This window comes from Acomys minous (genome assembly GCF_964271855.1).
Source record: "Acomys minous genome assembly, chromosome: 5".
In the NCBI taxonomy this organism is placed as follows: domain Eukaryota; kingdom Metazoa; phylum Chordata; class Mammalia; order Rodentia; family Muridae; genus Acomys; species Acomys minous.
Genome location: NC_140494.1, coordinates 5,564,187 through 5,591,288, shown reverse-complemented (window position 1 = coordinate 5,591,288; position 27,102 = coordinate 5,564,187).

Below are 27,102 nucleotides of genomic sequence, written 5' to 3'. Positions count from 1 at the left end.
GCCTGCGTGCAGCCATGTTCCCCATCATGATAGTGAGGGGCTAAACTCTAAAACTTAAAGGTAACCCTCAATTAAATGCTTTATTTTATAAAAACTGCCTTCGTTTTGGTGTCTCTTCTCAGCGACAGGACAGTGACTAAGGCATCTATCTTTGAGGTACTCTTGTCTCACGTTTTATTAGAATGTATATTTTTAAAGTATTTACTTTTTTAATTGATTAATTTATCTATTCACTTTATATCTTGGTCATAGGCCCCTCTCCCTTTCCTCCTCCCAGTCTCACCTTCCCCCCACCCTTTCCTTATTCCTAAGAAAAGGGGAGCCCCCTACCCACCTGCCCCAGCTCATCAAGTCACATCAGGATTGAGTTCATCCTCTTCCTCTGTCGTCTGGCAAGGAAGTCCCGTCAGGGGGAAGTGATGGGAAAGCAGGCAACAGAGTCCATGTCAGAGACAGCTCCTGTTGCTCTTACAAGTGGACCCACATTTTGAGTTATGTATATAGAGCTTTTTGAGGGTGTGCTTGTGAGCAGAGGTGCCTGAAGAGGGCAGAGATATTAGATCATATTGGATCTTGAATCAACGGAGCAGTTATAAGCCACCTGCCATGGGTCCTGGGAACCTAACCCAGGTCCTCTGGACGAGCAGTATGTGCTCTTCACGACCAGCCCTCCCTCTAGGTTCAGCGTGTACGCTGTGTGTTTAATACAAATAGTTACACTAATAATCATTTGTGTTGTTCAGATGATAGTATCATAGGTTAACAATTCTTCTTTATGACTTAGTTACACAGTATTATTATGATTTACTCTCTTATATGTATTTTCAATACGTCTAGTGTATGATTTATGATTTTTTTCTGTGAATGAGTGTAACTGTCCTAACCACTGGAAATTGAAAAATATCTTATTTCATTACAGAATTCCTTAGCTTATATTTTCCTTAGCTTTTAGAAGATATTTTACTTTTAAAGTATGACTCCCTTGCTTCCTCTTTTTAATAAATGAGTGTTGAAATTATTATGGTGGATTTTTTAAATATATTATTATCTGCCCCTCTTTAAACATTTTCTAAACAGAAATTTATCATTTAAACACTGTTGTTTCACAACAATGAACGTATTATGGGTTTATGTTCTGTTTTGTCTTAATTTATCTGTGAGGATAGGGGTGGTGTCTGCAAGACACAGAGGACAAGTTGCAGGAGTTGGTTCACTCCTTTTACCTCGTGGGTCCAGGAAAGTGAACTCGGGTCATCAGGCTTGCTGGCAATCTCCTTTTACTTACTGACACTTCTCACCAAACCATGGTTTTGGTTTTATAAGTGTTCATCTCTATTTGGAGGTCATGAGCTTCTTCAATTTGGACATTTATGACCAATTATCAATTATTGACAAAATTTATTAATACTGTCTTTTTTCCCTGTTTCCTCAGTTGGCAACAGGCTAGCTTCTCAATTGATCTTTAATGACCCTTATAATTAATTTTAAGCCAATAAACAAGCAAGTCCATTTCCTTACAGCACATCCACACACCTACGCCGCTGTGCATCTTTCTGCTCTTCTTTCCCCACTAACTCAGGCAGTTGTCCCTGCTTAAGCTTTCATGTCTTGTGTAACGTTTTGGCCTCCCTTAAGATTCCTTCCCTTTTTTCCTTATTCCATTTCTAGTTCCATATTTTATATATTTGTGTTCTGTTGGTTCTCTCTCTTATTCTCTCTCTCTCGTTTGTGTGTCTGTGTGTCTGTGTGTCTGTGTGTCTGTGTGTCTGTGTCTCTATCACTCACTCTCTTTCAAATTTAGATTACTTATATAAAAGAGAATGTGCAGAATTTCTCCCTCTGAACTTGGCTTATTTCACTTAGCATAGTAATTTCTTATCACATTCATTTCCTTCAAATGTCATGACTTCATTTTTTTTTTTTCGGATGGCTGAGTAAAATTCTGTTATATACATACACCACATTTCCTTTATCCATTGCTGGACACTTTGGCTGGTTCTGTTTTCCATGTATTTTGAGCACTATAACAACAAAGGGACGCTTACACACGATCTTCACATTTTTATTCATATGTCCATGCAGTCGTATTTCCATGCAGCATTGTAGGCAACATCCTCAACTGTGTCTAGTCAACTGTTTCTCACATATGTTGTGGTTTAAAGTAAATTATTACATCTTTAAGTTTTAGTTTTTCCACTCAAGCCCTTTCCAAAGTTTCTGCTTGAGTCTTCATGCTGACGGTTAGTGGCTCTCCCTGACCAGTCTTGTCCCTTCTCCACCTGACTAGTTTTCACATTACCCAGTGGTCTCTTTCTGTCACTTTAATCTCTGTTAATTTTCTACCCCTTATCCAGAGCTGTAGCATTCTTCTTCATCTCTATCCTTGAGCCCCACTGTGTCCTAAACCAGCAATACCTCCTTCTCCTCCGCCTCCTCCTCCTCTTCCTCCTCCTCCTCCTTTTCCTGCTCCTCCTGCTCTTCCGGTAGTTGTAATGTCTTTCAGCCATCTGCCAGTATGGCCCTGCTATGGTTCTGGCATAGCTCAGGGATTTTCCCATGCTCTATTTGTAATTTCTAATTGTTTTTTTTATTAGTTCTTTGAGAGTTCCCTACAAGATGTTCTGATCATGTTCATCTCTCTGTCCCCTGACTTTGCCTAGAACAATACTGTTTCCCAATCTACCCAACTTTGTGCTCTTTTTTAAAAATATTTATTCCCTTAGATGCAGGAAGACTGATTTGTGTAGCTCAAATATTTTTGCATGGATTGTCTCCACTAGTGCATGGACAATTTATCAGGTGCTGTTCTCTTAGAGAAAACTGTCTCTTTTTGTCCCAGATGCTAGCAACTGCCAAATATCTTCAAAGTGTGGGATAAGATGGCATGTTCAAATCCCATGTCAATATTGGTATTTGGTCTTCCTTGGACTTGCATTATCAGGCCAGGAACTTATGTCTATAAGGGTCATAGGCTCAGTAGAGACCTCTTACTATTCTGCTAAATTGACATAGTATTAAAGCAATTACTAATGACTTTTCGTTATATGTATAGATCAATGCATCATCTCTTAACCTTCATCTGAGATTCTTCTATTTGTAGGAGATGAGGATCAGTACAGAGACCCAGAACTAACCAAGACCCAGAGAATAGGAGAACATCTACCCTGCATGCCTTCGTCGCAAGGCTCAGGGCTCATCCTGGTAAGGGAATGGAAATAATATTAGAGAGAGAGACAGTAAATGACTGCAAGGACACAGTGTCATCTGGGCACAGCAGGACAACTTCTTACATGCACTCACAATATTGTGACAGCATGAATATTCTCGCTCTTGCTCATAACCCCAGGAGACTACGCAGTCTATTTTTAGCATAAGCTTTAGCAAGTCTGAAGGCCCAAGACACGCCCCATCCTGAAGAACACAGTTCAATTCCAGCTCCTTGGAAGATCTGGACATTGTGTGATGGAAATGAAGCCCACTCTGGATTGTTAAATATGGTCAGCATGAGCCATGAGCACTGTAAATGGGCCTTTTGGCTTTTGATCTAGATAATGCCTTATTTTTTTAATGTAGCTAAATCTTTCTAAGAATTGGCTCTGCTTTATGCTTGCTCTATGTTTTCAATAATTATAGAAAGGTGTAAAATGTTTTAAAGCCATTTATATGTATATTAAGTATTGATTAAAACCTATAAGGCAATAATAAAGGAGAACAGTTATTATAAAATTTTGTCAAAAAACTTTCCAAGTCCTTAAAATGAACTAATCCATTGAATTCCCTTGAAGTGTGAGCTACTGTTACCTCCACTTTACAGACAGAGGTCCACATAGTAAGAAAGCAGGACAGTCTGCTTTCCTTGTGTTTGTAGACTAGCTTTCCGTTGCTCAAACAAATTGAAGCAAAGAGCAATATGCTAAAAGACCTGGGAACAAGGTACCTAAATCATCTAAAGTGAATCTATAAGACTGTGATAACAGAAGACAATTAATTTCATGTGTCTTTAAAATGCAAAGGGCACCTTATTCTTTCAGATAACATTGGTCCTGGTAATGTACTGGATAATTTTTCAAAGATAAAAGGGACATTCCATTAGTTGAAGACCAGTTTCCTTTTCCACCATCTGTCAAGAAACATGTTTTCCTATGTATTTTAGTTTTACAGTATTTTCAGTTTCTATGGCAATGGGTCCTATTTAAAACACAGTAAATTGCTGACTTTTCAGTTCATGCATATTTCTAATTCTTAGTGTCCTTTTTCTCTTAAAATCCATATAGAATAGCATAATCTTATGTCTATGATATGACATGGAAAGAGTGAGAAATTTCTTGTATATACAACTTTTATTTTAAAAAAGGATTACAAAAGAAACTAGAGTGTCCCAAAGGTAAAAGCTTACACATGGTAGCTTCTGTGTCAATAACCATGTAAAAGAACATCACAGTGCTAGGTGGAGGCATCCAGGGCCCTGGCTTACTTCCACCCTGGTGGCAACCAAATCACAACATCTTCAAAGAAGTCTAGGCACTGGCCCATTAGTTGGTTATAAATGACTGAGTCGATCTTACTTTGGATTCACAATACCCACTGTATTTTTTGTATAGTGATCCCATTATTTGTGAAATATTTTACGTGCACAGAAACTGTACAACCTACACACCAACAATGTTAAATCATAAATTTCTACACTCTACATTTTGTAGTGTCCTTCACTTACCTCACCCTACATGTTCTCAGTTTCCTTTTGTCAGCCACACGGAAGATGTTACAGCACACACTCACAATGTAAGCCTGCTGCTTTTCCGAGATAGATGTATTATTATCAGGAATAAAAGAGACTCGTGGCAGCTGTGTTTGTGCCTTTCTTCTTTTAAATGCTGTCCATCTGAGGAAAAAGAGCATGTGTTTCCCACAACTTAAAAAAGAGGATTAGAATTACCCTTTTATTCTGATCTTTAAAAAAAAAGTCCTCTTTTATTTAAAATGGGAGATTTCAGTGTCACAACCTTGACTGCAGTCAAGCCAATGCAAGTGTGTACATCTTTTTTTTTAACAGTAGGGTTCCGTAGATATATTTTCTGCTGCGGGTAAGTGGGTAGAAGAAAAGACAAATAATATAAGTTTGGAAGAGCCAGAAATTAATACATCATTATGTTTGTAACTCAATATCTGATGAACTCTAATTACCTCAGCAACACAAACTGCCAGCGATGAAAATGTTTCAAGTTTCTGTCTCTTAGAAGTTTCCATTTCAGTTTTCAAAGCAGCTTTCCAATCTGTCAGGTTTATTCGAGGCAACTTAGAGCTGGTTTTCATGTTGCTTTAAATGATTTTTTCCAGTTGTCATAAACTTGGAGACATAATAAGGTAGGTAATGTAGCAGCAAGGGTCCTAATTAAGGTGTTCTGTGCAGCGACTTTTAAGCAAAGACTGTTTCTATATCATTATGTTTTTATTTCCTTTGATTTCTCTGTAAGGAAAAAATGAGGTGAGACAGTACGTTAATACATGCTTTCAAATATCGAGAGGGGAAAAAAGTAGACTTAGCTGGATTTGACATACACAGAACAAATGAATTCAGAGGCAATTAAAAGGGATGTCAACATTACGTACAAAAAGGCTGAGATCAGAAGCGGCAAAGTGAGATGCATAGAGACATTTGAGGGACTCTTTCAGCATCTAGAATGTTTTGACATACATCCTAAAACTTCAATAGATTGTCATCGGCAATGATAAATAAATTGTGAGCCTACCTCGGATGCCAGAGACTTGCATCATATGCTCTAAAACATAACATGGACATAATTCCTCTAAACTCAGGCTGTTTACAGTGAGATCTGTGGTGATACACAGTCCAAGCATCTCAGATTGTCTAAGCAATCTTAAGCTTTTTCCTCCTACGATAGCATCCCAGAGCATGGCAGATCAGCCATGGCATAGATATTGCAATGATTTTGATTTTGATTGTTGTGGGAAGGATAGTAGACTCTAGTGGGCTTCTCTATCCCAGCTAGTTCCCAAATAATTGAGACCCAAACCTCTTAGAGTAATAAAAGCTTTCAGATACCGTAGCTAGGCAGATAGCACCCCTCTAAGCTATTTTGATATTTTCCAGCTACACACTCCAAGTTACTTGCCATAACTGTTCCACCCTGGACTGCTTCTCTTCCATCAGGCATGCCCTCATGGCCACGTGCTCATGGTCCCTACTTCCCCAATGGCAACTTCCTTCTTTCCAGCATCCTCTCCGCCTCATGGTCCACATCTGACCTCAAACCCGGGAACATAAGTCCTGCCTACTCCCCCTGTGCCTTTACTCACCATCACTCAATGTATGCAAGAATGTGCTCATCTGGGCTGCCTTGGGGGGCAGTAATTAGCATTAATATACACAGCACCAGACAACCCCTCAACATTTGATGAGCCCAATTATTAAAAAACAACAAAGGTAAAAACCTGCATTTATATTAATTTAAATAATTTCTAGCTTGTCCAGTGTTGACAAATAGATGGATGCTGTGCTTTTTGGAGTAGCCCAAGTCAAATAGTGCTTAACCCTTGACATGTGTCAGTGCATTAGTCAGGAGAAATATCACCGTGGTACTTTGCATCTCAGCAAACGTTTGCACATCGAATATGGAAGGATCACGATCACAAAACGTGTTGGTTCACATTAAGCTCTGGTTGTAAATCTTCCTCTTGCCTTCAAGGAGGATGGTAGAGAGGCGAGCTTGCATGAGTACAGGCTATCTGCTGCCACTGACTGATCCCACCAAGTTTCTTGGTAGCTCTTCCTATCTGCTCTCCCTTCAGTTCCTCCCCTGAGTGAACTCAATCTTCTCCAGGAAAGCCTGTCTGCTGCAGGCTGTTTCCCAGTAGTCACTGATCTATTTGGGGCATTCTGCCTGCCTCCGTGACACTCTGCAGAGTCAAATGACTGACTATGATCTACAGCCCAGAGACCCTTCCGGGGAAAACACATTCACACATGGTGCTGAATTTCAGCAAAAGGTAACAGCACTGCTTGTTTTATGCCTCCCCCTGGGAAGATGAAGATTTCACCACGCGTTTCATAACGGGACCTTATATTGTTAGTATTCCACATCACAGTGTTACAATATATTATATTAGTTTGGAATGTTCACAGAGCAAATGTGGTCAGCAGCTACTGATATTTTTTCCATAAACCGAGTAAGCGTAAACACTGTTGATGGAATGTACTTAATAAAAGCAGTCTTTGTTCTGGAATGAGGAAATCTGAATTCTTGACATAACCCTTTTGCTGTGGTGTTTCTGAGTTACCTCAGGCTTGGCAAAGAATTTTCAAATTTGAATTCCTGTGTTGATAAAATTACAAAGATTATGCCGCCGGGCGTGGTGGCGCACGCCTTTAATCCCAGCACTCGGGAGGCAGAGGCAGGCGGATCGCTGTGAGTTCGAGGCCAGCCTGGTCTACAAAGCGAGTCCAGGACAGTCAAGGCTACACAGAGAAACCCTGTCTCGAAAAACCAAAAAAAAAAAAAAAAAAAAAAAAAAAAATTACAAAGATTAGTAAGTCAATGATGGGTGTTTTTTTTCCCCTTAATTCTACCCTGTTCTTGGGATTATCAGATCTGGAAGATTCCACTAGGTGCTATGGGGTATAAAATTATAAAAAGATTGAGACTTTGTGGACATTATCATTTAGTAAGAGAAAATAAAATTCATACATGAATAAACATGAAAAGGACAGAGGGCATCACACACATGATCAGACTAACGTATGAATGGAAGTGTCTTGATTAGCTCTGACTGTCAATTTGACACAGACAAAATCAACTGGAGAGTGATATCAACTTAGGCATTGCCTGGAATAGATTGGACTATAGCGTGTCTGTAGCCTATAACATGTCTGTGGAGATTGTCTTGACTATTAATTGATGTAGGAGGGTCCAGTGCACTGTGAGTGACACCAGTTCTTAGACCAGTGACCTAGTCTATGTAAGTAAGCTAGTTAAGTGAGATATTAGCAAGGAATCTAGCAAACAGCATGCCTGTGTGGTTGCTGCTTCAAGATCCTGCTTGAATTTCTGCCCCGACTGCCCTCAATGATAAACTATCCTTTATAGGCTGAAATAAACACTGTTGTCACAGCAACAGAATAATAAAACTAGCACAGGAGTTCAGATGGTTAAAATCCTGCCCATCATGCATGAAGGCCTGCGTTCAGTCTGTAGCACTGCCTAAACAAGGTGTTGGTGGCACACAACTTTTAACCTCAGAAGGGAGAAGCAAGTGGAGTAGAAATTCAAGGTCATCTTTGGTTACACAGGAATGTGTGGGACTCTGTCCCAACTCCACATCTCCTCAAATGGAGAGATATTTTTTTCAACACTAAAAAATTTTTTTGTTTACTTTCAATAGTGTTATCCATTCAGTAAAGGGGTCAAAGAAAGAATCAGTACCTCAACCTAACCCTGGGATTGATATCAATTTATTTGAGACTCTGTTGAGATTTTCTGTAAGTTCAGGGTTGCAGCATCCCTCCCCCATGGTGTAATAGGTTTTGCAGATCTGCATTTAAGAAAAATGTTAAGGGATATGAGGAAAGTTCATCTTCTCACTAAAGCACCATGACAACAGCTATACATTCGTTCACACAAAGTGCCTCATTCACATCCACAATCAAGTTGAGTATCTGCTGGCAGACACTGGTAGAGTCATAACCTTCCACAGTTCAAGAGCAAGGAGCATGGCAGATTGGATGTTTATGTTTCCAGCACTACTTCTGCAAGGAAAAAGGAAAGATTGCTACAGGAAACATGGAGAGCCGAAATATATCTGGACCCGCCTTTTTTGCAATAAAGATAGAGAAAGGAACAGAGTTAGGGTTTTAACCCAAAAGTATGTTTTGAGCTAATTGAAATAATATCAGATCTATGGTATAATAATAAGACAAGCCAGTGGACAAAGATCCCAAACGTTTTTGGCTTTGTTATTTTTGTATTTGCTGTGACCAAATGTCCAATAGAAGCAACTTAGAGGAACCAGGATTCTCTTGGCTTGTGGTTTTAGAATCCCAGTCCGTATGGGTGAGTACAGCTTTCTGGATCAACTCTATAGCTTCAGCCACACACACAGTGGGTCTTCTTCACCCATCCTAGAAGATCGAGAAGCAAAGAGCTAAAGATGGGACTAGAAGTAGGAACCACCTTCAGAGCCTATCCCTAGCAATGGCTATCATAGGACTCAGTCTCCAAGGTTCTACACCCTCCCAATGCACCACTAACTCAGGACAAGTGTTCAAATGTAAGAAGAGCCTGTGGGTGACATTTCACACCCAAACTGCATCAGAGGCCCATGGTGAGCCTCTACTCAGAGACTTCTACTGAGCTTTGCTGGACTTAGATTGTAAAAGAGATGCACAAGTTTTGCTAGAAGATTCTTTATGATGCTCTTTCCACTGGAAGCAAGTTCTGTGCTATGCTTATTACTGTCCAACGAGAAGAGTCTGTTTGGGATGCATGCCACCCAGAGTGTGATGAACGCCAGATGAAAGAAAAGAGACTGGGCATGGCTTTTGAGGATTAGCCAGGATTTGGGTAAATTGAAGAGAGAGGAACAAGAAAAACAGGTTAAGCAGCCATGAGGATGACTGAGCAAGGCCCAGGGTTCATGGGGTGTTAGCTGGAGATAAGGATGCTTAACAGAGACCCAATTGTGAGGGCTTTGATGACTAAACTAAGGAATTTGGAATTTTTCCATGAACAATGAAAAGCTCTAAGAAGTCGTTCTTCACAACAGGGAAAGGAGAAGATTTGCTATTTATCTCTTTAACTATTCAGTGATCTCACTACCATTCAGTTCCTGCTGGGAATCTGTAATCTGGAGAAATGGGCTGGACATCTTTTTGCCTGATTCTGATTGAAGAATGTGTGTGTCATCTAATGCATCAAGACAAATTCACAAACCAGGTGCCTGTCTAACTTCCTGCAATGGTTGTCAGAATCAACTCAGAGGGTTACTTGGGAGACGACAGGTTCAACGTCAGGAGTGAAAAGCTATAGTTCATAAAAGAGAAACAAATGTATACTGAGGTTCAGAGACAGGGGGACAGTTTCAAGTGGAAAGAAGATCCCAGAGAATCTCACAGGAAAAAAAAAAACAAAGGTTCATCTTCCAACTAGAGATATAACATGAAAACCACACCAAAAAAACCACTATATATATATATATATATATATATATATATATATATATATATATATATATATATAAAACTATCAAAAAATAAGAACAGGAAAAAATAATTCTAAAATAATGACTACAACATGAGTTAAAATATAGAATTTTGATATTTCTGGTGATTGCATATTGAAGGTTGTGCCACCAAAACTTACACTAGGGTTTTGTCCCCCTAGCAAAAGTGGTAAGAGATGATGGGCCCTTGAAGAGGTATTGTAGGGCATGAGGGTGGCCACCGCCTGGCCTATCAGGGATGCAGATTCTAGCCATTGCAAGGGTGGATTCTTCTAAGTTGGAGGTGGCTTTCTTGGCTAGGTCTCTTCACTCACACAATCCCCTCTGCCTGCATCTGCTTGCCTTTCTGCCTTCTCATCATGCATGGGTTAGCATGGTTGACACATTCAACTTGAGTAGAAGTGATGCCAGTGCTATGTTCTCAGCCAGAGTTCTGGTTCTGACTGTGTTGTGAAATATAATGCAGGAAAGGGGTCTCATGGGGGCCCATAGCAAGGTATACCTGTGAGAAATTACACCATACAAGAGATGTGGCATAAGAGGATTTGTTCCAGACCCAGAAAGATACACATGGCATATACTCACTTATAATTGGACACTAGCCCAACAGAGATGTCCCCTGAAAGTCTTCACTTAGCCAGAGATTGGGATAGATACTGGGACTTCCTACTGGGACTCTAGGTGAGAAAAGTAAGGGAGAATGGGGAAATAGGAGGATCCAGAGGGTCCTAGAAAACCTACAAGAAGTCCATTAAGGCTGGCGGATCTGGACCCAGGCAGGCCAGCTCAAACTACTGTACCAACCAAGGACAAGGCATACAGTAAACCTAGAACCCCTATCCAGATCTAGCAAATGGACAGCACATTCTCTGCAATTGTGTGGAGAGCAGAGACTGACATGGACATGAACTCTGGTGCCCCCTATTTGACCACTTCCCCTTGTTGGGGAGACCTGGTGGCCCTCAGCAGAAGAGTAAGCGGGCTACCAGGAAGAACCTGATAGGCTGTGATCTTACAGTGGGGGATAAGGTCCTCTTCTGTCACAGACCTAGGGGAGGGGAATAGGGCGAAAGACAGAGGGAGGGGGCAATGGGAAGACACAGTGAGGGGGTAACAATTGAGATGTATTCTGAATAAATTACCTAAATAAAAATGTTTAAAAAGAGAGAAGATTTGTTGAGGGGAGGGAGAGGAGTGAGAACCCAGAGAAAGGGTAGCGGCAGATGAGTCCTTTCCCTGTTTCTCTTTTCTCCAAGTTCTGTCCCTGTTTCTTTGTCTCGTCTCCCTCCCCACATTGCTTAGTCATCTCATCTATAAGTTGCAACAGGTCAGAGCCCCGTGGGACCAGGAACCGCAGCATACACACATACCTTTTCTATTGCAGCAGCTACGCTCAAGACTACTTCCAAGGCATGTACAGATCATTTGTCTGTGAATTTGATTCCAGATTCTAGGTGCAGTCTGATTCCTCCACATGGCTCTGGCTCTCGGCCTGTGCACATCGACCCACTCTCCACTCCCTCTTCCTGCAGCCAAGCCTGCACTAAGCCAAGCTCTCTCTCCTTCCCTCCCTTCATGGACTCGGACCTCTCCCTTCCCATAATAAACCACTGTATACGAGGTTTGTTGAGTGGTGTAATTTCTAAGGGGCATACCTTGGCATGGGTACCTGCCATGGTATCCCCTATTTGCATTATATTTCATAACAGAGTGAACATAATGTGTTGTTGGCTATGTTGTTGGAAAGTGAGACTCCAGATCCCACATGGACTGTGGCAGAGTTAGAGGCACTAAATCAGCAGGCTCTTAAACTCAGCCATTTCAAGGATCTATGGTACAAGTGGTGTTTTGTTGCTGTGAATGGGCATCAGTTATTTAGGTGAGCACATGTATGTAATTCTGTGTGTTCTTATGAGGTGGTGGCACCTTCTTCAACTAGCTCTCTTGTTTCTTCTTTCCCCACACAATGGACATATGTGCACACATGTATATACACACAGATCCTGCCATTGTTTGTTTGAGTCTTAATATTCTTTGCAACAAGAGTTGCTAAAGGTATTTTGAGTCACGTTCTTCCTAAGAGTTACCATCATCTGCCAGACAGACGGAGGCTCATTTTTCATCAGAATATGCTTCGCCCACCCAAAAAAGCATACACTGAAAGTTTTATAAAACTCCAACCCCTTTGCCCAGTGGAAGATTGTCCAACAAAGTCCAGTTAGCTACCTACAGTCTATGCAGTGTATGTTACAACTAACAGTCCAGAATTGAAAACAAAAGAGCAATAGGAACTCTCATGCTTAAGTGACACATGCTTTCCATATTCCTCTGCTTATACAGGGAGTCTCTGTGTGTTTCTGTTACCTGCTACTCCCTGAGGTGTGTCTGTTATGAATAATTCAGAACCTATGCCTGTGTGAAAGTTTGACAAACGGGAAGCTGAAAATATAGACAAAGGGACTCAGGTGCCCTTGTCCTTGACTTTACCAGGCATGTTCTTTGCCTTTGAACCATCATCCTGGGTCATAACATCCTCTCTTCAGGTAGTGTTAGTGTCATTTCATACATTTTAGCCTGGAGACAAAGGAGACACAGGCTTCATTTGTCTTGGTGTTTGGATAACTGTACTTCTCTAAGAATAGCACCAGGAATTTGTCAGACATTTCCCTCTAGATCTTGTAAAGTCTTCCAGAAGCCTAATTGCTCCTTTAAGCCCACTTCTATTTGCTGCAGAGATGGAGCAAGACCTTAGTCCTTCTTTCTGTCATACTGATTCTTGACTCACTTTGTTATCGGAATTTTCTAACATTATTATTATTGTTATTTGATGAGCCAACCAGAGCATTTAATTAGGGTTGCTTACAGGATCGTATGTGAGGTTCCACCACGATAGTCCTTCCAGTAACTATAGATCCTCAACAAGGGGAAGGCATTCATGAGTCTCCCTCTGCCTCCATGCAAGGATTAAGTGTAGATCTTACAGAGGTGTTCGCATCTGCTGAGAGTACAAGAGTACTATGGCTAAGCCACGCCTGAAGCACTCTGTTCTACAAAACAAGTCCCTTACTGAACTCTTACGAGGTTTCTGCCCTACTTCCTCAGTGTTCCCTGAGCCTTGGAAAACATGATGTAGACATCATATTTAGCAATGAACAGTCACTTATTTTCAGCACAGGGCAGTTTTATTTCACATTATTTTACTATTTTAATTTAAGGTATGGATGTATTCCTTTTCTGTTTGTTGATTAATTACAATTTGTAAGCATCTTTTCAGATATTACCTGTCTGTTTATTCACCTCCCTCCCCATCTTCCCCAGCTCTTTTACTCTGTGTGTCCATCCACATTGCCTCTTGACACTCCATCTCTCCTGTTCTCCTGACGTTACCACACACCAGCTATCATTGCCTTAACTAACCTGTCTGTGAGCCGCAGGTGACTCAACACTCGGCTACTGAATCTCTTTCCAGATGTTTTTGAACTTGGAATTCTGACCACGACTCATCAGAAGATGAAGTCGTATGAGCAGCCTTCAAGTGACACTGAGAAAAAAGATGACAAATGTCACACTGGAAGGGTGACGCCGGTGACATGAAGAATAACACTTCTGGAAATGCGGAAGGCATGGCAGGCGGTAGGAAACAATGTGGCGTAGTTAATACCACAGAGTAATTTTAGGCATGAGCTATCAGTCCCCAAACATTTCGCCAGTTAACAAAGTCGTTCTTGAGAGACACTGAGCTGTATGCATCAATGGTTGAGGTGAGATGGAAACGGGAAATTGAAAAGTGTTCGGGTTTTGCTTGTGGGGGGTTAGATTTGGGAACATTTGTCTATTCTGTTTGGTTTTAGACTCTATATGGTAACCAGCATCTCTTCCAATGCAAGTAGCTTATTCCCTATGTATGTAGGTGTGCTTGAATGTGCTTGGATACACCATGTGAATGCAGCACATGTGCCTACTAAGGCCAGAAGAAAGTGTTGGCTCCCCTGGAACTGAGCTTAGAGGCAGTTGTGTGCCACCTGGTATAGGTACTGGAAAGCAAATCCAAGTTCTCTGCAAGAAAGCAAGTTCTAAAAGTTCTCATAATCACCAAGAAGTCTCTTTAAGTCCCCAGTTCAAGTCTTTCTATGGCTCTATGGATGGATGAAAACTGTCCCAGGCATCTACAACTAACAAAATATTGTAGACAATGACTTAGGAAATCTGGTGGAAACAATTAGATATAAATATCATTGCTTTGGAATACTTGTCAAGGGTTAAGCAAATAAGAATGCAAATTTGTCATTGTTTCAAAAACAATGTGTTTTGTAGACGAATCATGCCAAATGTAGCATTTGGCAGATAAAGTCAGCAGAAATATTAAGAGCAGCGTATAAGGGAGGTTCCCATTGTTTGTGAAGCAGATTCAGTCACATGAAGCTCCAGCTTAGAGACTCACGGCTTCCCTAGAACTGTAGCTGTCACTTTTATGTACAGGGTTATAGTCCAAGGTCAGCACTCACGACAGCAGAGTGTGTACTAGATGTATAGGATAACAACTATGGCAACTGAATCACGGCCAGCCTAACAACTTTGATGTGACGTTTCACTTGCCCCTTGCCACCTGCAGCAGGTGGGTCAGCTGGACCTAAAGTAACAAGAGCTGGGAAACTAGCCGCACTCCTTGCCAGCTGAAGCACTCTAGAAAGAGGGCCCTGTACCTCTCCTGGGCAGTATAGGAGAGCTGACCCTAGTGGTGGTTGGGAGCTGGTCCTACTCTTACCTGCCACGTAATGGTACAGGTGAGGGAGAAGTGCCCTAACACCTCCTTGCCCCTTGCTAGCTGCTGCAGGTAGGAGAGCTGACCCTTAGGTAATGAGAGAAGCAGAGCTGGTGAGGACCAGCTGAAGCTCTCAGGAGAGTAGGCCCTGCATCTTATTTGCACAGCACAATAGAATGCACCCTGGGGGTGAAGGTGCACGTGATCCAGCCTAAGCGTGTGAGAGTGGGAGAGCTGGTCTTGCCCATTGCTGGCTGTTCCACTTAGATGAGCTACGTAGGGCAGTGCTGGAGAAATGGCTCTTGTGGTGTGGGTGTGGGAAAGCTGGTGGGCTGGCCAACTCAGCTGCCATACAGGCCCCAGATCCAGGGCTTTGAGTCGGCCCATCCCACCATCTACTCCATCTATGAACTGTGAAGGTTTTGGTCCTGTAGATCCAAAGCTGCAGGGTCTCTATGACACAAGACAACAACAGGATAGCTAAGAGGATTTCTGACCAAGATCCAGTGTTGACAGTGTAGCCGAAGCCAGAGGCCTTGAACCAGACCAATGACTCATTGCAATGACCATTTGCAAGTGAAGATGTTTGGATAAAAGGGTAACATACTGCAGCTTTCATGGCAAAATGTGATGTGTTGGTGTTTGTTTGTTTGTTTGTTTCTTTTTTAAACTTTACCCTTTCTTTTTCCTTTATGAAGGGAGGTTGCAAGGCGCAGGGTAGTTATGATGACGCTGGGGGATCAGTACGACTGGGCAGCATGATGTGAAGCTCACAAAGAATCAAGGAAAAAAGGTTTTAGAAACAGAAAAAGAAAAAGAAAACTTGAGCAGACTATTTATTCCCTCACGGACAGTATACCTGTAAAACAAATTCTGCTACCTACAAGATAATGCTTTGTAAGACAAAATATATATTTAGATATGGAACACCATAATTACAGTGAAATTATCTCACTATGTGGTATGTCTAAACTAAAGTGGATAAAACACTGCATATGAATGAAAAATACCTCACAGAGGAGGAAAACTGACTTGATAAATGAATACAACTGGTTGTAAGTCTAGTCTGTACAAATGCATCCTAGTAGCCTCTCTGTGGCTATGGCAAAATACCCAGACAGCGTGCCCTCACCAAAGGAAAAGCCAACAAAAGAAAACAAAGCAAACAAACAACAACAACAACGTAGAGGAAATAGGGTTTGTTTTAGCAAACAGTTCCAGGTTTCTATCATAGCAGGGAAGCCAAGGCATCAGAGTCTTAAAAAAGTTAACTGTCATATCCATAATTAAGCATGAAAGGAAATGAATGCACACAAATTTATTATTCAGCTAGCTTTCTCTGTTTATCCAGCCCAGGAACCCAAGCCTAGGGAATGGTGCTGCCTGTAGTGGGTAGGTCTTCCTACATCAGTAAAGGTAATTAAGAGAATCTCCCACAGACAGGTCCCCAAGCTAATCTGATCTTGAGAGTTCCCCATGGAGACTCTCTTTGTGAGTGAGTCTAGATTATGTCAAGCTGACAATTAAAACTAACCATTTTAAATTGTATCTTCTTTCTCAGTCTTAGTCCTTGCAAATTTAAAATTGTATAAGGTGGATGAATTGATCCCATAGCTGCTCCATTGTATAATTTTACTATGCAATAATCACAACATTTAATAATACTAAACTTTTGTTTATTTTTTATCTTCTTGATTTGATATTCAATTATGTGCATGACATATGCTCTGAACAAGATTTAGAAGTAAGCTTAATGTCACATTTTGATGAGGATTTTCAAGTCTCTGATTTTAGAACTGCAGGAATAGAAAAAGGCAGAATACCAGAAATGAAAAAGCTATGGATATCTGTCAGGTTAAACAAGGAAATATTCAATCTTACAAAGTAAAAATAGGTATAAAACTCTGAGATTTATTCTGATGATTATTGTGATGTAGTTTGAGATTCTATTTCAAATTATAACTACAAAGATTTACCTTTTATAAATTCAATAAAATAAAAGCTCCCCAAAGAAAATTTCTTATTATTTTTTGTCAGATAGTTTTATTAATGAATTAGACACTTTGATACTATATGTATACAATATATCAGCAATTGAATAGAACTTTTAAAGAGACTTTGTAAACAATTTCTTTACACTTAGCAGCAGGCTTCACACATGCTGAAGATTCATTAGTTATGTGAATAATTCTGTGATTATATGAACTCTTAGGTTTGGTATTTGTGGATACCATGTTAGAAAACAAACAGTGCTGATGTAACAGAGATATTCTCAGTCATCTAGGAGGACTCTGAGCTTGTTCTTTGAGATGGACAAAGACCTTAACATCAGAGAGAGGCAGAAGATCAAGCCAATACTCAGTTTAAAAAGCCAGGTGTGATGGCACGCACTTGTCATCCTAGGGCTAAGAAGAGGTACATCTGTGGGGCTCACTAGCTAGTTACCCCATCTTACTTGGTAATGCTCCACCAGTCCCAATAAATAAGGTAGACAGCTCTGGAGGAATGGCATCCAAGATTGACCTCTGGCTTACACATTCATATGTACACACATGATCATGCACACATACATATGTGGGCATCTTCATATGAACCTGCAAAGATACACAAACACATAAACATGCAAATATTTCTACTCTGCCACACAACACATTAGGTCTGCACATAAAATACTCTTGAGTTATTTGACCTCTTGATTATATATATGGATGAGTAACTTCAATATTTATAGGATGAAGGAGCAAGTGTCATGGTCAAGTGAATAGAACACCATCCATGCAAGAACTGGGTGAAAAATTTGGCCTTTTTTGTTTGGAAGAAGATGAATGCTGAGGTGAAAGAGATGATCAAAGTTTATAAATTCATGAAAGACATTGCTGACACGACTTGGATCCGTTAGCCAAACCCCTGCATATTGAATCATGAGGTTGTCTTTGAAGTTTGAAAGGAGGAGTTTTAGGAAAGATGAAAAGAAGTGCTCTTAAGCAGTGGGAAGACAATTTATGGGAGCTTCAAGGAGGTACAGTCTAACAATACTGTGCAATCACGTACAGAAGCGTGGACTTCCCTGTGCAAGGGGGAAAGTAAAGACCATGTTCTTGAGAACATTCTGGGCGTTGTTCTCTGATCACAATATGGATGGTCACACACGGTTATATGACCACTTAAGCTTTTCGTATCCATGAGTGAATTTGCATGTGTTGAGTTAGGCAATAGCTCTACACGTGAACAAACAGACAGTGATTTATAAAATTCCCCTTCTCAGAAGAGACCATTCCTCCTCACGTGGGGTGATGGGGATTTTGCTCTTTGCTTGAGACTTGGAGCTTGTGGTACTCAATAACAGCCCCTTAGGCTGTCTATAATCAGGCTCCCTCCCTAGTCACGTTTGGGGAACAGGAAAGAGCAGAGTACATCTGCATACTTTTCTGGAAGAAAGTCAGGGACCCTAAGGAGACACACGCCTCCCTCCCTGTAGCTATCACACCTTTAGAACAATAGACCCATGGGATCGGATTTTCCTTCGGAGTCTCATGCCGAGAGAAGGAAAATTTTGAAACTTGGCATGAGACAAAAGAAGTTCTAGTCTCCCGGAAAAAGAGTTCACAGAGTTTTGACAACTTGTTAGGCCTTACAGAAGAACGTGGAGTGAAGACAACGATGTAGCCAGAGCCACAGCTTGACCAGGACTGCCTAAGATGAGGTCATCACGCCCTGAGTGTAAGTCTAACGTCAGAACCCTGAGAATGGACTTGAGGTAGGGGTGGGAGGTCACTAGATTCCTCTCTTCCTCTTCCTGTTATGGCTACCTTGAGGAAATTTCCCCCTTCTGATTTTCACTATTGCCTTGTCCTTTAATTGTCTTGTTAAGAATAGATGCCTTATTAGGGCTGCTAGGGACTGGGCTCTGACCATAACAACTCTGGCAAAAACAAACAAACAAACAAACAAACAAACAAAAACAAAAGCAAAAAACAACCCCCCCAAAAAACAAACAAAAAAACACAAAAATAAACAAAGAAACAAACAAAAACCAACAAAACACTGAATAATTCATCAAGGAGAATTCAGCTGAGGAAGACACCAAATAATTTGTCAAGTTCCATGCATCAGACCTCAAAAGTCCTCCTGTGGCAACAGCTCACCCTGTCCCCTGTGAACACAGCCCTTGACCCCACAGCATGATTGTCATGGGAAACGTCTCCCTTGGGGCCAGGGCAAGTTTTACAGCAGGTGCAGGAAAAGCATGGCCACTTTGTGCACTTCAGCTATAAACTCATTTCCTCTCATTGACCCTCGACTGGCCCTTGCCCTGTAGACAGGAGACAGCAGCTAAATGGGAGTGGTGGAGGAGACAGACAATGCTTACTCACACGCTCAGACTAAGATGTCCGGCTTTTATGAGGGAAGCCACTGGGCCACAGGCAGACCACACACTCTTGGCTGGTGAGCATTCTCTATTGAAAGACTAGTTCCTCAACTCCAGTGTCCTTTCTTGTCCCTCAGCCTTGCCTCTGTTCCCGAGGCTGCCTGGGGTGAGTCAGAGACCATGACCTGGCTGTGATGTCACTGCTGAAACAGCCACAGCATAGGACCCCACCATCAGCAGCAAAACAATGATGCCATTTTCCTCATGAGCTGGAAGATCTTCGAAAAAAGACCAATAAAATGCCAGAGACTTCAGCGCCTTGCTGCCTCCTTTTCATTTCTGAACTTTCTCCCCAAGCCCTAAGCAGACTTCTGGATTCCGATCCACCCCCCACCCCGCCACCCCACCCCCCATACCTGATTTTGCAAGAAAAGGTTTCACTGGTGGTACAGAGGTGCACAGACTCTCCCACCGGTCAGTACTTCCGTTTGCTACAAAAGCCTCAAATCCCAAAGCCCCAAGGACAGGATGTTCTTGAATGACTCTGAAGTGTATTTAATTAGCTCCTGATATTTATTAATGGCTGACCCCCTTCTTCAGCTACTCCATTCTGGAATTTTAATTTATTTTCCAATATCATTATTTTTACTTTAAAATTATTAGGTTTTCATTTACATGTATGTCTCTATGTGGGTGTGTGTACGTGACTTCAGGTTGCTGAAGGGGCCAGAACAGCAGACACGGTTTCTTGTAGCTGGAGTTACAGGTGACTGTGAGACTCCATATGGGTCCTGGGATCTGAAGCCAAGTCTTCTGGAAGATCAGTGTGTGCTCTTAACTGCTGAGTTCTGTATCTGAATATTGCAGTCCTCGCCTCTCCTAGCAGCAAAGACTCACTGCTTTATAAGTTGTGTATTTTTATAAAATGACTGAAATGACTTGACATCAGTCCCCACTGAGCCACTGACAATACAGTACAAACTTCATGCATGCTTGCTTTTCTAATTTTAAAGAGCATTTTAGATTTTGAAATACATGAGGGTAATTAGATGCCTGCATTTATAAGTGACAGAAGAAAGAGGACTGAGGAGAAAGTGTTCCTCGTGGCCCTGTGTCATAGAAACTGGGGAAAGGGGATTTTTATTTCATTCTCTTACTTAGTATTCTCCTAGCAGTTCCGGTCTTGCCGTGCCACCATCCTCCAGCAGCAGTCAGTATATAAGGCTCAGATAACAAATGTTTTAGGATCACGAGCTATCATTGCTTTATTATAGTTTCTCAATTTTTTTCTTCATGCAAAAGTAACCACAGATACAATGGAAGTGTCAAATGAGGGTACCTGTGTCCTAACAGAAAGTGTGAAAAGAAAAGAGCAATTCTTGCGTGTAAAGTGTCTGGCTGAGTTGCTCTGGTTCTTACAGACCCATTATCATTGGTTTTCTTTCTGCCCACATATGCCTATCCTTTGTATACATGGTAGCTTGGATGCAGGGTGAATACAAATATGAATGATTTAGTCTCTCCACTTTCTGCCCAGTTAGAGGAGGATCATATAGTAATATAATATCCCCTGCACAGACATACTGTTCTGTGACAGACTTTTCCTAGAGAGTACAACACCACACACACACACACACACATACACACACACACACACACACACACACACACACACACACACACACACACACACACGGAGCCCACAATAGACCACACAGTATAGATACCACCAAAGTCCAACTTGGTCAACTAATGGGTTTAATTGTGTTATTTGCAGGAATATGAGTGAGAAGGGATTATGCACTGGAGCAGAAATGAGTCCTTGAGAGCTGCAACAACAAAGCTGACAGGAGCATCAATGACAGTTCACAAAGGCAGGAAAGCTGCAGCCCACTGCGCGGGCTGAGGCAGGACAACAGTTAGATGGTCCTTTCCAGGTAAGCCGGTCTGTCTGAACTTCTTCTAGGCATCTTGGCTGGTTTCTGTTCCTTTCCGGCTCCTGGCTGTCTCTCTGCTTCTTCCAGGTGTCTGGACTTATCTCTGTCTCTTCCTTGCAGCTAGGCCAACGCAAGAGTGATGCTCAGAAGCCTTCACTGTTTATTCTTGGGGAAGAAGAGCCTAGAGGATATGGTCAGTGTTATTGACTTCCTGTTGCTGCTTTGACTCATCTGCTTGCTGTCATTGGGCGCTTCTGTGCAGGATGGAAGAAAACTGCTACACAAAGCATATGCAGCTCAGAAGCTTACTGAGTGGCTTTCACAGGGCATCCATACTTGTGTGCTGTGGAAGAAGGCAAGGTGGGGGAATGGACAAAAAAAAAAAAAGGCGGAAGAAAGTGATAGCTGTAGATAAGCAGCAACAAATGAGCAGGGCCCCTGTTTGTGTCTGGCAAGCTCCTGTCCTTTCTACATCTCATTTGTGACACAGAACATGTGTTTACTTCCCACCAAGGTTCCATCAACTCCCTCCCAAAGGAATAAGAAGGGGCCCACAAACATTCTCTGAGAAGATGCGACCAGGCTTGTATTTACTAAATCGATCGTTAAACAAAAATAAAAGCAACATCTTTCTCCCCAGATACATTCACCTGTTCTGCGCTCATATTGGCGGGGTCGGGCGCTAATCATGATACTTCAGATTGTTCTTCAATAAAGGGATTTGATTCTTAGTTCAGGCTAGAAAAAGGTGAGGGTGTGGGGGGGATGCAGGGGGGGGGGTCAGCCACTCCCGATGGGCAAATGGTAGCCATTTTCATTCAAACCACCACAAAAATTTACAAAGCTCTCCTAATCACTCATTTAAAAAATCTTCCTATCTGCACGAGTTTATTTATGGCTAGAGCCTTTGAATTTGAATATCTGGGTCAAAGACATATACTCATCTTAAAATCTTACGGTGTTCCCAAATTTCTCTTACAGCATTTATAGGAACAATTTTGTCAACAGTGCATCCAAATTCTATTTTTTTTCTTGCTCCTAAAAATAGGATGCATTCAGTTACTCCAATAAGACGTTGTATAAAAAGCATTAATCCCCTCAATAAAATCTTAGGATACATTACTCTTGCTCTGCTTGTGACTTTTTTTCTTATTTGGGTGTGGGCAGGCAGTGAGAGGATGAATGAGAAGCATTTTATGCAACCCAGGCTGAACTCAGGTTCAGTGTACCTGGGTCTCGAACCACTAATCCTCCTTTCTTTATCTCCCAAGATCTGGAAACAAAGGCATGCACCACCATGCAGGGTTTTTATTTTAGATACTTAATATATATTGTTTTGCTTAAAATAGCAAACACTTGCAAAAACAAGTACAACTATTAAGATATTAAAAATATAAATTAGATCTTACATAAGATCTGCTTTTCTAATATAATTATGCATACATTAATATAAATGAAATATATCATTGTAAATATGCATACTTATATAATTATATCTAATCAAATATAAATGTCTCTGCATAGTTTTATATGTGTGTAAAGAATAGGAAACTCTTTTATGAAGCTTTTTTCCTATGGTGAGATCACTTTTCAGTTACCATAAAAATGTATTAATAGATTATATAGTTAATATACTTCAACAGGGAGCAAATGAGCTCATGAAAATATTGATGCTGAGCAAGCTGAGATTTCCACGTTGAAATGCATCCTGGGGTGTTTTATCTGTACTTCCCTTAAGATGCCACATAATATATTAAGCCAACACTTTTGTGAAGGTGTGAGTGTTAAAAAATGCTATTAAAACAATAACGACCAAGATCGATGGTCTAACAACTCTAAGAGTATGTTGGTTAAGCAAAATTAGGTGGATTTCTTTGCTGCAGCGCCTTAAAACATCTTAATATGCAAATAACAGCTTAACTCTCCAAATAGAAAAAAGTTATCACGACTTTTGCCCAGTTAACAAAGCAAATCCCTTCCATATGAGACTCCATCTATTTAGAAACTGTGTATTAAAATTTACAGTAGTCTAGTAATTTAAATACAAATGCCGCCTATCCCAAAGTCCAGCTGAGAACAATAGATATATGGCTTTTCTGAGATGAAACTATTAACTACATTAGAAGTCACCTGCCCACTGGAAAAAAAATCCCCCCACTTCCCAATTCCTGAGTAAAAAATAAAAAAGTAGATTAATTCCGTTTAATTGGCAGCAGGACAAGGGAATTCTTCATTAACTTCAAGTCTTAACTTCTGCTGTGTACAACATCTAGAATCAGCTTAGCATTTGCATTCTTATTGGTAATTTAAAAGTCTCCTTCACTTGAATAATTATTGTTTAAATCACTCTTTACAGAACATTCTAGTTTACTCGCTCATTTTGAAATATGACCATTTCCCCATAAGCGAGGCAGCTAGCTGCTCTCTCCTTGATGGAATTTTGGGTGCAGAGGGATTGTCACATTTTCTTCTCCTCCAAGTCACGAGTCATTATCTATATTTTTAATTCTTCTGTTTATTTGATTGCACTTGACAACGCATGCATCTGTTAAATGCTTCCTTAGAATCAAGCGTCCTATATCGCCTTCAGCCATGAGGTACCATCATCTGTTGAGGTCACCACGTATCACATCTTACTCGGTTCCGGCTTGGCACCTTTAGACATCAGAGAAGCATTTCTATACCAGACAGCCTCAATCCTGCTTCTTTTTACACAAACAATTAAATGATTATATTGCTGAAAGTTCTGCTTGCAGTTGTTTATTCTTTGACAAAGTCCGCTGTGACTAAAATTGTAGTTCTCTGTTTTAACTTAGTGTAGGTACAAATGAATCTGCCAGCGGTCTTTCTTTTATGCATGTGTGTGTGGTAGTGGGATTAAATCTACATCCTCAGGCATGCTAGGCAAGCACTCTTCCCCTCTCCCAGGACCTCTATCACTAGCCCTCAGAGCAGGTACTTTTAAAACTTGAGTTATATACACAGGCCTTTAAAGTAAAGTAAAAGTTCTCAAGGACTTACAGTTTTGATTTAAGCAACTGATAACACAGTATTAATATTAATAGATATGATACATTATATGAATATAATGTATGAAATTTTATAAAATACATAAATTTTAAGCTGCTTATAGATGCATTCTATTTATATATCTAATAAAAACAAATTTATGCAAGGATAAGATTTAAAGCCACCAAAATTCAAATTAACCCTGCTTAATATGCCATTTTGGGTTTGATATTAGGAAAATGCCACTCAAGATATAAGCAAGGCCGAGGGAGCTGGCTCCATAGGTAAAGTGCTTGCTGTGCAAAAATAGGGGCTTGAGTCCGAATACCTAGCAGCAGCAATCTCAGCTCCATGGAGGTGGATACTGGAGGCTTCCTAGAGTTTGTTGGCGAGCTAATCTAGCTGAATCAGAAAGCCCAAGATCAATGGCACACCCCTCTCTTGAAAAAGTACACAAAAAGCAACCGAGAGAAACATCTGACAATGACCTCTTGTCTGTGCACACTCATCCCCAGAAATACCTGTACACACATGAACGCATACACTTTCACATACGTATACAGACAGTAAAAGGAAAAGGCCATCCTGTAGCAGTGGAAGAGGCAGCAACAGGCTGAATGAAGTCACCATCGAGGTAGGAAGGGAAGCAGGCAAGATGTGTTCCCTCTGGACCGCTTTAGATGGGGTGTCTGCCAGCAAGTGACACCTGAGCTCAGGTGTCCTCCCACTTGAATTAATGCAGTCAAGACACCACTAACTAGCCTGCTAGGGATTAACAGATTCTAAACAGATCCTCACAGCTAATTTCCAGATGCTCGTCTCATGGGTGATTCTAGATGCCATTAAGCTAACAATTGATAGTAACCATCACAGGTCTGTCCACAGAAAAAGGAGAAATAGCAGGCACCCATAAACTCCAGGCATCCTTGGCTCCACAACCATGATCCTAGCTGCTCCCTCCTGCTATCCGCCATCAATACCTCTTGGGACACGTTTGTTCTGACTCTGAGCAGGAACTGGTCCAAGGCCAGCCTCTGGCTCCAGAAACGGAGCAGATCCCTACACTGCCAGCGTTGTGAGCAGAGAATCTGAAGCTGCCTTTTCAGGATTCCTGTCAGCCACACAAGGAAACCTAAAGATCAGAACAGCAATGGCCACACTTGACCACAACACAATAGATTGCACAGACACATAGGTTGCAATGAATCTAAAAGTGAAATAAAAACAATGAAAAACATCTTTGCTATGTTTGGGGGGAAAATTTATTCTTTTGTCTGTATATTTATGTGTGTCTGTTGACATGCCTGTGTGTGGATGCATATCCGTGTGTGTGCACGTGCGTGTGCATATGGAGAATAGAGGATAACGACAGCATTTTTAAAAGGATCTCTCTTTGGTCTGTAACTCACCAAGCAGGCTAGTGGAGATGGCCAGTGAAGCCCAGAGATCCATCTGTGTATGCCTCCCCAGTGCTGGGATTATAAGCATGCTGTCATGCCTGCCCTTTTTAAATGTGCATTCTGGCCATCTAACTCAGGTTGCAAGGTAAGCATTTTTAATAACTGAACTACTTTCCAGTTCATGAATTATTATTCTCTAAAACACAGAGTCCATCATTTATTCCACTGCTTGCCTGTATACAACTGTGTTCCAGGGGGGGAAATGTAGAAGAAAAGTTCCTTGTAGGCTAATTCTTGAAAGTTGAAGAAAGAACCAGAGACAGAATATGCCAACGTTGCAATCTCTGATGACGCTACAATGAAAATAGTCCTCAGGAAGGCTGTGAGACCCTTTGGGTGTAGAGCTAGCTGGCAAGTGAGCAGTGACAGAGGCTCACGGTTGACCACTGCAGTGCTGCAGATACACAGCCAGGCAGCCTATGGCTCCAGCTGGAATGGCAAGCAATCCATGCCCATCTCACAAGACATTCTAACACTGCCCCTCCCCCACCCCCAACACACAAAATCAAGGTCTATCTGAGCCTCTGCTCCAGTGCTGCTCCACAGAAAGAGAGTGAGCAACAGGCAGGCATCTTTAATATTCTCACACCAACACTAAAAACACAAAGCTAGGGACTGGGGAGATGGCTTAGCCAGGGAAGTGCTTGTCACACAGGAGTGTGGACCTGAGTTCAGATCTGAGCACCCACACCTGCATGGCAACCCACACCTGCAATCTAACTACTGGGGAGAATGAGACAGGGAAATCCCTGCAACTTCCGGACCAGACTGTCTAGCTGAATTGGTGCCTCCGCGTTTAGGAAGACCCTGTCTCAGATAAAATAAAGCAAAATAAAAAAGTGAGGAGTGACAAAGAAAGACACCCAGCACTGACCTTCAATTTCCACAGGCACAAGCATGCACATTAACAAATACATGAACATGTGCACACAAGAATGAAAACAGGTAAATGTAATTAATGAAAGCAATTGAGTTGTTTTATTTAAATTAACATATCTAGATAAGTGTTCATACAGTTGTTAGTATAGAAAACACTGCTGTGATATTTTACATGTTACTGATATTTTTATCTTTGAAAATATGTGCATACTTTAGAGTATATCTTACTTTGGTTGTTGATTTTTTTGGGGGGGGGAACTTACTCTGTATTTAGACTTTCTAGAATATTCACTTTGGAAGACAGATTCATGTACCACAGCCATTCTAACCATACCTTGGAATCTTCCCATAACCACATAGAGTATCATTTTTAAAGCTTATATTAATTCAAGGTGAATAAAATTAAATTTTAATTTCTTTAATTACAGAACTCATAAACCCAGCTATGTG